Source organism: Molossus molossus, unplaced genomic scaffold, assembly GCF_014108415.1.
Source record: "Molossus molossus isolate mMolMol1 unplaced genomic scaffold, mMolMol1.p scaffold_m16_p_13, whole genome shotgun sequence".
NCBI lineage: Eukaryota > Metazoa > Chordata > Mammalia > Chiroptera > Molossidae > Molossus > Molossus molossus.
The window spans coordinates 19,735,842-19,746,659 of record NW_023425348.1 but is presented as its reverse complement, the minus strand read 5'-3'; positions in this window follow the sequence as shown (position 1 = coordinate 19,746,659).

Here is a 10,818-nt window from a genome sequence, read left to right as displayed (position 1 = left end):
AAAATCCAGCATCCATTTCTGATAAAAACGCTCAGCAATGTAGGAATAGAGGGATCATATCTCGACATAATAAAGGCCATATATGAAAGACCTACAGCCAACATCATACTCAATGGACAGAAACTAAAAACATTTCCATTAAGAACAGGAACAAGACAGGCATGTCCACTTTCGCCACTCTTATTTAACATTGTACTGGAAGTCTTAGCCACAGCAATCAGACATGAAGAAAAAATAAAAGAGATCCAAATTGGAAAGGAGGAAGTGAAACTGTCATTATTTGCAGATGACATGATATTGTACATAGAAAACCCTAAAGACTCCATCAAAAATCTATTAGACTTAATAAATGAATTTTGCAAAGTAGCAGGATACAAAATTAATGTCAAGAAATCGATGGCATTCTTGTACATCAATGATGAAATCACAGAAAGAGAAACTGAAAAAACAATCCCATTTACCATCGCTCCAAAAAAATTACGATACCTAGGAATAAACTTAACCAAAGAAGTAAAGGACCTATTTGCAGAAAACTACAGGTCATTGAAAAAAGAAATAGAGGAAGATATAAAAAAGTGGAAGCACATACCCTGTTCATGGATTGGAAGAATTAACATAATTAAAATGTCCATACTACCCAATGCAATCTATAGATTCAATGCAATCCCCATCAAAATACCAACGACATATTTCATAGAACTAGAACAAATACTTCAAAAGTTCATATGGAACCAAAAAAGACCCCGAATAGCCACAGCAATCTTGAAAAAGAAGAACAAAGTAGGTGGGATCACAATACCAGATATCAGGTTATACTACAAAGCGACTGTAACCAAAACAGCCTGGTACTGGCACAAGAACAGGCATATAGACCAGTGGAACAGAACTGAAAACCCAGAAATGGACCCAAGGCAATACGCTCAATTAATATTTGACAAAGGTGGCAAGAGCATACAGTGGAGTAAAGACAGCCTCTTTAATAAATGGTGTTGGGAAAATTGGACAGCTACATGCAAAAAAATGAAACTAGACCATCAACTTACACCATACACAAAAATAAACTCAAAATGGATAAAAGACTTAAATGTGACCCGTGAATCCATAAAAATTCTAGAAGAAAATGTAGGCAACAAAATTTCGGACATCATATGGAGCAGAATTTTCACTGATACATCACCTAAGGCAACAGAAATAAAGGAGAAAATGAACACATGGGACTACATCAAACTCAAAAGCTTCTGCACAGCAAAAGAAACAATCATCAAAATGGAAAGGCAACCCACTGTATGGGAGAACATCAATGCCAATGATGTATCAGATAAGGGGTTAATTTCCAATATATATAGAGTGCTCATACAACTCCACAAAAGGAAGACAAAGAACCCAATTAAAAAATGGGCAGAGGAGCTGAATAGACACCTCTCCAAACAGGACATACAAATGGCCAAGAGACATATGAAGAAATGCTCAACATCACTAATCATCAGAGAGATGCAAATTAAAACAACAATGAGGTATCACCTCACACCTGTCAGAATGGCCGCCATCAACAAATCATCAAACAACAAGTGTTGGCGAGGGTGTAGAGAAAAGGGGACTCTAATACACTGCTGGTGGGAATGCAGACTGGTGCAGCCGCTATGGAAAACAATATGGTGCTACCTCAAAAAATTAAAAATTGAACTTCCATTTGACCCAGTGATCCCACTGCTGGGAATATACCCTAAGAAGCCTGAAACACCAATCAGGAAGAATATATGTACCCCCATGTTCATAGCAGCACTATTTACAATAGCTAAGATCTGGAAACAGCCCAAGTGTGCACCAGTAGACGAATGGATAAAAAAGCTGTGGTACATATACACAATGGAGTACTATGCAGCGGTAAGAAAGAAAGATCTCTTATCCTTTGAGACGACATGGAGGGACCTGGAAAGTATTATCCTCAGTGAAAGAAGCCAAGCAGAAAAAGACAAATACCACATGATCTCACTTATATACGGAATATAATGAACATAAGAGTCTGAGGAATACAGTAGACCCAGACACATGGAAGTAGGGCACAGACTGGCATCCCTCAGAAGAGGGGATGGGGGGTGGGGGGGTGGGAAGAGATAAACCACAGAACTTATATGCATGTATGCATGACCAATGGACATGGACAACTAAGCCGGGGACAGGGTGGAGGGGGGGTGGGGTGGGGGGTGCCAATGGGGTAAAAAGGTAAAATATCTGTAACAAAAAAATAAATAAAAATTCATAAAAAAAAATAAAAATAAAAATAAAAATTAAAAAAATATTCTAGGATAGTTCATACAAAAAAAAAATTTTTTTTTGCCTTTATTGATTTTATTTTTTTAATCAATTAATTTATTTCTTTTTTTGTATTTTTATTACTTTAATATGAAACATTCCACATTTTTAAAAATTTTATTTTTGTTACAGATGTTTCTCCTTTTTTTACCCCATTGACACCCTCCTCCCCATCCCCCCCACCGCGTCCCCGGCTTTGTTGTCCATGTCCATTGGTTATGCATACATGCATATAAGTTCTGTGGTTTTTCTCTTCCCTCCCCCCACCACTACCTCTTCTGAGGGTTGTCAGTCTGTACCCTACTTCCATGTTTCTGGGTCTACCCTATTCCTCAGACTGTTATGTTCATTATATTTCACAAATAAGTGAGATCATGTGGTATTTGTCTTTTTCTGCTTGGCTTGTTTCACTTAGGATAATACTTTCCAGGTCCCTCCATTTCGTCTCAAAGGATAAGAAATCTTTCTTTCTTATAGCTGCATAGTACTTCATTGTGTATATGTACCACAGCTTTGTTATCCATTCGTCTACTGGTGGACACTTGGGCTGTTTCCAGATCTTAGCTATTGTAAATAGTGCTGCTATGAACATGGGGGTACACATATTCTTTCTGATTGGTGTTTCAGGCTTCTTAGGGTATATTCCCAGAAGTGGCATCACTGGGTCAAATGGCAGTTCAATTTTTAATTTTTTGAGGTAACACCATATTGTTTTCCATAGTGGCTGCACCAGTCTGCATTCCCACCAGCAGTGTACTAGAGTCCCCTTTTCTCCACACCCTCACCAGCACTTTTTTGATGATTTGTTGATGGCAGTCATTCTGGCAGGCCTGAGGTGATACCTCATTGTTGTTTTAATTTGCATCTCTTGATGATTAGTGATGTTGAGCATTTCTTCATATGTCTCTTGGCCATTTGCATGTCCTATCTGGAGAGGTGTCCATTCAGCTCTTCTGCTCATTTTTGAATTGGGTTCTTCATCTTCCTTTTGTTGACTTGTATGAGTACTTTATATATTTTGGAAATTAACCCCTCATTTGATGTACCATTGGCAATAATGTTCTCCCATACAGTGGGTTGCCTTTCCATTTTGATGGTTGTCTCTTTTGAAGCTTTTTAGTTTGATGTAGTCTCATGTGTTCATTTTTTCCTTTGTTTCTGTTGCCTTAGGTGATGTATCAGTGAAAATTCTGCTGCGTATGATGTCTAAAATTTTGTTGCCTACATTATGGATTCACGGATCACATTTAAGTCTTTTAATCATTTTGAGTTTACTTTTTGTATAGTGTAAGTTGATGGTCTAGTTTCACTTTTTTGCATGTAGCTGTTCAATTTTCCGAACACCATTTATTAACCTGTTAACCGAGCGGGACGTATAAATACGTCAAATGTTGCATACAGTAAAAAGGGAATTCCCCGGTTAACAGGTTAAAGAGGCTGTCTTTAACCTTTTGCGTTTTCATTATGATATATGTCTTGGTGTGGGCCTCTTCAGGTTCATCTTGTTTGGAACTTTCTGTGCTTCCTGGACTTGTATGTCTGTTTCCTTCACCAACTTAGGGAAGTTTTCTGTTATTATTGTTTCAAATATGTTTTCAATTTCTTGTTCTCTCTCTTCTTCTTCTGGCACCCCCTATGATGCGAATGTTGGCATGCTTGAAGTTGTCCCAGAGGCTCCTTACTTGTCATTATTGATTTTTGTCTTACTTGTCATATCCTCCTTTATTTTTTTATTTCTTTTTTGTTTTCACTATTCTGATTGGGTGTTTTTTGCTTCCTTGTATTCCAAAACGATGGTTTGCTTCTTGGCTTTACCTACTCTACTATTGATTCCCTGTAGATAATTCTTTATTTCAGTTAGTGCATCCTTTATTTCTGACTGATCTGTTTTTTTTTTATCCTCACTTGAGTTCAGTTTTCCACTTTTTGTTCAGATAGAGTGGGAGGGAGAGAGAGGAAGAGAGAGAGAAATATCAATGTGAAAGGGACACATCGAGTGGTTGCCACCTGTATGACCAGCCAGGGCGAGGTATACGCCGTTAGCGGGAACTGAACTCGGGTCTTTCTGGACCGCAGGCCGATGCTCTAACCGCTGAGCAAAACCGGCCAGGGCTGACTGGTTCGTTTTATGTTGTTGATGTTCTCACTAAGTTCCCTGGAGGTCTCCTTAAGTTCCTTGAAGGTCTCACTATATTCCTCAAATGTTTCACTAAGTTCCTTGAGCAACCTTATAACCAGTGTTTTGAACTCTACATCTGATTGATTGCTTATCCCCATTTTGGTTAGTTCTTTTCCTGGAGTTTTGTTCTTTTCTTTCATTTGGGACATGTTTCTTTGTCTTTTCATTTTGGCTGCTTTTCTGTGATTGTTTAGATTTGTAGGGTGGCCTATTGTTGTAGATATAAAGTAGGATCCAGTGGCACAACCTCCCTGATCACCCTAGCTAGGCCCTTGAGGTGCACCCCTAGTGTGGACTTTACACTTTTCTGTTGTAATTGAGTCTTGATTGCTGTTGGCACATCAATGAGAGAGATTTACTTAGGCTGATCAGCTACAAGGACTGGCTGTGACCACTGACCACTGGCCTATGACTACCTTGGAGGATCAGATGTGTAGGGATCCACCACACAGAGCAAGACTTTCTTTATCAGGGCTCTGGTACCTACTGAGTCCACTCATTGAGTGTGTTCCTTGTGGAGGTGGTTGGGTGGTGGTGTTTCAATGTGATCTGAAGCTGCCCACTGAGTGTCCTGGCTCTGGGGCACGGTCAGCCTCTGCCTGTGTTCTACTCAGGGCCACCTAGCATAAGCTACAAAGTGATCTTCCGATGGCTGCTTCTTGTGCTGAGCTTGGAGGTGCCCAGGAAAAGCCACGTTGTGAACCAAGACTGGTTGCTTCTAGTGCCAGGACTGGGGCACTTATCGAGAGGTATGGAGCTTGCTGAGGCCAGATGCTGCTTGTTTGAGAGATTTTAGGAAACTCTGAAGCAGGATCCAAGACAGGCTAATCCTGTGGTAAAGTCTTTGGAAACAGCTTTGGTGGGCCCAAAAGTTGGGTGGGGTGGGTCCTCAAGGAATCACCAGGGCAGGGCAAAAATGAGCCAGGTTTCTGGAGTCCCAGATATGGCCTCCCTCTGCCACCCCAGGGAAGGGCTCACCAAAGAAACAAAGGCCTCCACTAGCACATCTGTCTGAGAGAAAGCCACCTCTCCAGCCCTCGTCTGGAAGCCAAATAGCTCAGTTCTTCCCTGTATGTCTCTGGTGCCTTTCAAGCTGCCTCCCCTCTGAGCTTAGGAGGAGCAAGACCGAGTAAGCATGGGTCCTTTAAGAGGATCCACCTTGGGCTCCAGAAGCCTCAGCCTCCCTCAGCCTCAGTTCCTGCTGGTTTTTCCAGCCAGAAGTTATGGGGATGCTCTTTCTGGTACTGGAACCCTGAACTGGGTGCCTGGTGCGGGAGGGCGACCCCTTGCTCCTCAGGGAGGACCTTTACAGCCAAAGTATCCTCCTGATTTTTATCTACCATACGTGGGTGTGGGGCCAGCCCATCTGTGCCTCTGCCCCTTCTACCAGTCTCGATGTAGCTATGGCTTTAATTTGTTAGTTGTAGAACTTCCATTCAGGTCGATTTCAGGTGGTTCTGAAGGATGGTTGTGTTGTAGTTTAGTTGTAATTTTTATGTGGTTATGGGAGGAGGCGATACCACATTTACCTACACTGCCATCTTGACTGGAAGTCCCCAAACTTTTCTATATAGTTGTTTGTTTTTATGCAGTACTAGGTGAATTTACTAAATTGAGGGGCAAGAAAAGGAGACTCTCAGATGCATTTGTATGATGCTGAGGGAGTTCTCAAGGTCTTTTTAAAGTAAGTGTTTAGCCCATGTATATACATACACAAGAAAGCTTGACAATCACCATTATCAGAGTCTAGGAGAGCCTGGCCGGTGTGGCTCAGTGGACTGAGCACTGTCCCATGGCCTGAGAGGTCCCAATTTGATTTCTATCAGGACACATGCCCAGGTTGCAGGCTCGATCCCCAGTGAGGGGTGTGCAGGAGGTAGCATGTGTTTCTCTCTCATATGGATGTTTCTATCTCTCTCTCTCTGTTGTTTTTTTTTAAAGTCCACCCTTACTTTGTAATTGAGGAGAGTCACTGGTTCTTGGTTCTAAAGTCTATAACCCTTAGGAAAAGGCTCAGCAAAAGATGACAGAGATAAAAGACAGTGTTGTGCCTTCAAGTTTAACCCACTACCCTTTGGTAAACATAAGGCTGTTTCTTTCTCACCAATAAAAGCCACAACAGCAGATCACAACTCCCTTAGCTGGCAGTCAGGCCAAAGTGTGATTTACCATCCTCTTTATGGTAATCAGAGGTACTCGTTCACACACTTAGAATGATTAGTGAATACGTCGGTGGGGTGCATGCTGCTTGACAGCTCTCTATACTTGTAGAAATTATAATATTTACTTCCAAAGCAACAGTTGTGGTCACCAGGGTCATGGTCTACAGATTCATCTGTCACCTGAACAATAAAGTACTAACTCTGAACTTCCTTTTTGTTGGTTGGGGCATTGACTTCTGAGCTGTGATAACAAAGAGGGTACAAACTAGAACTTATTTTTGCCGATCCATACAATATTTTTATTATAGCTACTATACGTTCAGTTAGAATGAATAGAACTCCTCTGGTCTAAAAACAGATGTTTTTGTAAGAGAAAGGGTGACCCCCTGTGGCAGTTTTAAAACATGACTGAAAAATCTTGGGCACTTCTTGTATCATGGTGGATGTATATCCCGTGGTCTTGACCCTGGGTGGCTTGTGATGACTCTGACAGCTCGGGCTCCTAGGAGACTTCTGAGGTCAGGTAGAAAAGGCTCTGTGGTAACACTTGCTCTTGGAGCCCTGAGTCACCATGTATGAAGTCTGATCACCTTGAGCCCTCCATGCAGGAGAGGCCATATGTAGGCAACATGGTTGACAGTTCCAGCTGAGCCTGGATCACCAGCCATCTGCACCCAAGTGGCAGACATGTGAGTGAAGCCACCAGTCATCTGCCTCATGAAACAAAAAAAATTATCCTATGGAGGCTAGCTCAACTTCCTGACCCACAAAATCATGATATTTAATAAAACAATGGTTATTTTAAGCCACTATTTAGGATACATAATTGGAGCACACCTTGCGTTAGTTCAGGTCCTTTAAAAAGCAGATGCCAAGACGAGGTTAGACATGCAAGAGATTTATTCCTAGGTGTCCTTCACTATACCTGGGGGAGGGGTGGGCCCCGGCTGCTTTGCTCAGCGGTTAGAGCGCCAGCCTGCGGACCGGAGAGTTCTGAGTTCAGTTGCCGCTAAGGGCATGTGCCTTGGTTGCAGTTTGTCCCCGGCCCCGGTTGGCGTTGTGTGGGTGGCAACCAGTTGATGTGTCTCTCTCACATCTATGTTTCTCTCTCCCTCCCACTCTATCTGAAGATAAATGCAAAAAAATGTCCTCAGGTGAGGATAAAAAAAAAAAATTGGGGAGGTGGAAAGAGCCTTTAGACCACAGTGCAGATCTGGAGACTCTTAAGTCTTAGGATACATCACAGTTCTCAGAAAGTTTTAACTAGGCTGATGGGGTCTCAAGCCTATTAGAAAGGCCATACTTATCCAGACTACTTAACTATCACAGTGCAGTTTTGGACTTGTGTGTTATATGTGGTATTCTAGAATTTATAGAATGTAGCTTAGAAACTCATTAAAATAATTTAGAATCCCAGTATTTGAGCTTTCTCCCTCTCACATTGCATACTTTTTATTATAACACTTGAACTGCAGATTCTTTTTTTTTAAATCCTCACCCCAGGATATTTTTACAATTATCTTCAGAGAGAGAGAGAGAGAGAGCGAGAGAGAGAGAGAGAGAGAGAGAGAGAGAGAGAGAGATCAATGTGAGAGAGACACATCAACTGGTTGCCACCACATGACCTCAGTTGGGGCCAGGGACAAACTGTAACTGAGGTACGTGCCCTTGGCTGGAATCAAACCTGGGACTCTTTAGTCCACAGGCCGATGCTCTAAGAGCTGAGCCAAACTGGCTAGGGCAGACTTTGAGATTCTTGAAGGAGGTTTTTATGTATCTTTCGCCTGTGCATTTCTTCACTCCCCAAGTTTCTGACTCAGTGAATGTTTGTAGAATGGTTAACTGAGAAAAATGGTTAAGTTATGCTTTCTGTGTAGTTCTCAGAATAAATTGTAATTTCTGGTTTATTTAAAAAGATTCATCATTGATGAAATATCTGAATGTTTATCACTTTTTAAAAATATGTTGCAAACACACTTCTAAATAATCATGGTAAAGAAAATCACATGTAACCTAGGATTTTTTTTCTTTTGTACTTCGCTATTCTTATCTTGGTAAATTGGTCAATATTTTTTTATAGTCTTATCAGCTAGTCCTGGCCTCCTGCCCTTTTCTGAAAGATTATGCAGGGAGAGTTTATAATTCATAAGCCTGACATTTTAGCTGACTTCCTAGAAAACAAATCTCATCTTGTGAATTCCTTACCTAAAACCTTCACTGTCTTTGTAGCCTATTGCAATGGTTTTCAAATTTTTGGGTTTCATGCATTAGTATCATTTATAACATCGGGGCACTGACATTTATTTGGCAAGTCTGAAGATGTCTCTGATTGCCATGACTGAGGATGTTCTGCTGGCATCTAGAGGCCAGGGAGACTGCTTAGCATTCAGCAATGCTGGGGACAGCCTCCAGTACAGAATTACCCAGTGGATCATGCCAACAGTGCTGAGATTATGAACCTTTACTTATGCACAACAATGTGAACATACTTCACTATACTGCACCGTGTGTTCAAAAATGGTTAAGATAGTAAATTTTATAATATGTGTATTTTATTTTTATTTAATTTTTAACCCTTACCTGAGAATATTTTTCCATTTGTCATCAGATAGAGTGGGAGGGAAGAAGGGGGGCGGGGAGACATCGATATAGGAGAGACACATGGATTGGTTGCCTCCCAAACAACTTGACCAGGGTCAGGGACGAACCTCAACCAAAGTGCGTGCCCTTGACTGGAATCGAATCTGCAACTTATTGGTCCATAGGCTGACGCTCTAACCACTGAGCCAAATCGGCCAGAGCTGATATGTGTATTTTAGCACAATTTTTTAAAAAAAGAACACGCGTCATGACAGTCTAGGGAAATTTTCTGTTTACAAGTCAGGTTTATGCTATTTTGATAGGAATAAAAGTTTAACTTCTTTGCTTCAGTTAGAACTTAACTTATTAAGATTGGAGTATGTGGTGAGTACACAACAGAGCCCTTATCTCAGATATCATAGGAGAGCCAGTCTAGCTACGCTGTCAGGGATTTGTAAACAACGGACATAAACTTACGCAGGCTAACTTAAGTGAGAGACAAAATTTATTAGAAGGTAATGCAGGCAGTTGCAAAATTTGGAAGAGAAGCCTGCACCTAAGCTGTTTGTAGCACAGGACCCAGGGCAGCTCAAGGAGTGAATAGGTAGCATCTTCAAAACCCACTGCTGGTATGGGTTAGCCTCCAATGTTTTCGGCGGAGTGTTTGATAGGCCACACTTAGGTTCTGTACTCTTCTAACAGGCCAGGCAGTGCGTGGCATCGTGAGTGATGTCCCTGTGTACAGTCCCTGTCCTCCAAAATAGAATGAAAGGATGCTGGGCAGGTAAAAACAATTGATATCCATTTCAACTGCAACATAAATCTGTCTTCTGCTACCCAAACCAAAATGCAAAAAGGCAAACAAACAAAAATATGCTTTAATATGTTCTACATTTGCTTACATAAATCTTATGGAAATCCTTTAAACTCTCTTCATCTGTTTGCCATCTCCAAAATGAGAGACTTGAATTCAATGACTTCTAACTTCCTTTCATTCTGTTATTATAGACTTACTACCTTAGGTTTTCAAAGGGTCTTTGAATTCCTATTTGTATATACTTCATATTTTGCCTAAATTATAGGTTTGCCCCTTCATTGGATCTATCCTCAGAATGGCTTCCAAATGGCTTCGGTGGGTGTGTGTGTGTGAGTAACTTATAACAGTAAGAAAGTAAATTCAAATTCTTTATCTCTCTATTCATAGAAAAAACCATGCATGGGAAATGTAGAGGAGGGAGAAAGTCTGAAATGGCAAAGCCTTTGCCAGCTATGTGTCCCGCTAAAGGGTTTAGAGAGTGATTCATCCAGAGAAACACGAGTGAGTCTCTGTGTTTGGAAAGGGAAGCTGGAGCTGTGTGGACTTTGGGGAAACGAGTTTGTGGAGGAAGCCAGAATGAATGGAGTCTAGAAACTTGAAGACTAGGGGAAGGTATGGTAGAACGTTGGAGCCTGCAGAGGTAAGTGGCCAGTGAGAAATTTCTGATGCCGGGACGGGTGAGGGATTGAAGTATGGGGATAATACCTGGTTTTATTTTCATTCAATTCGTTGTCCTTGTGAAAGTAAAATATCACTGTTGATGCAAT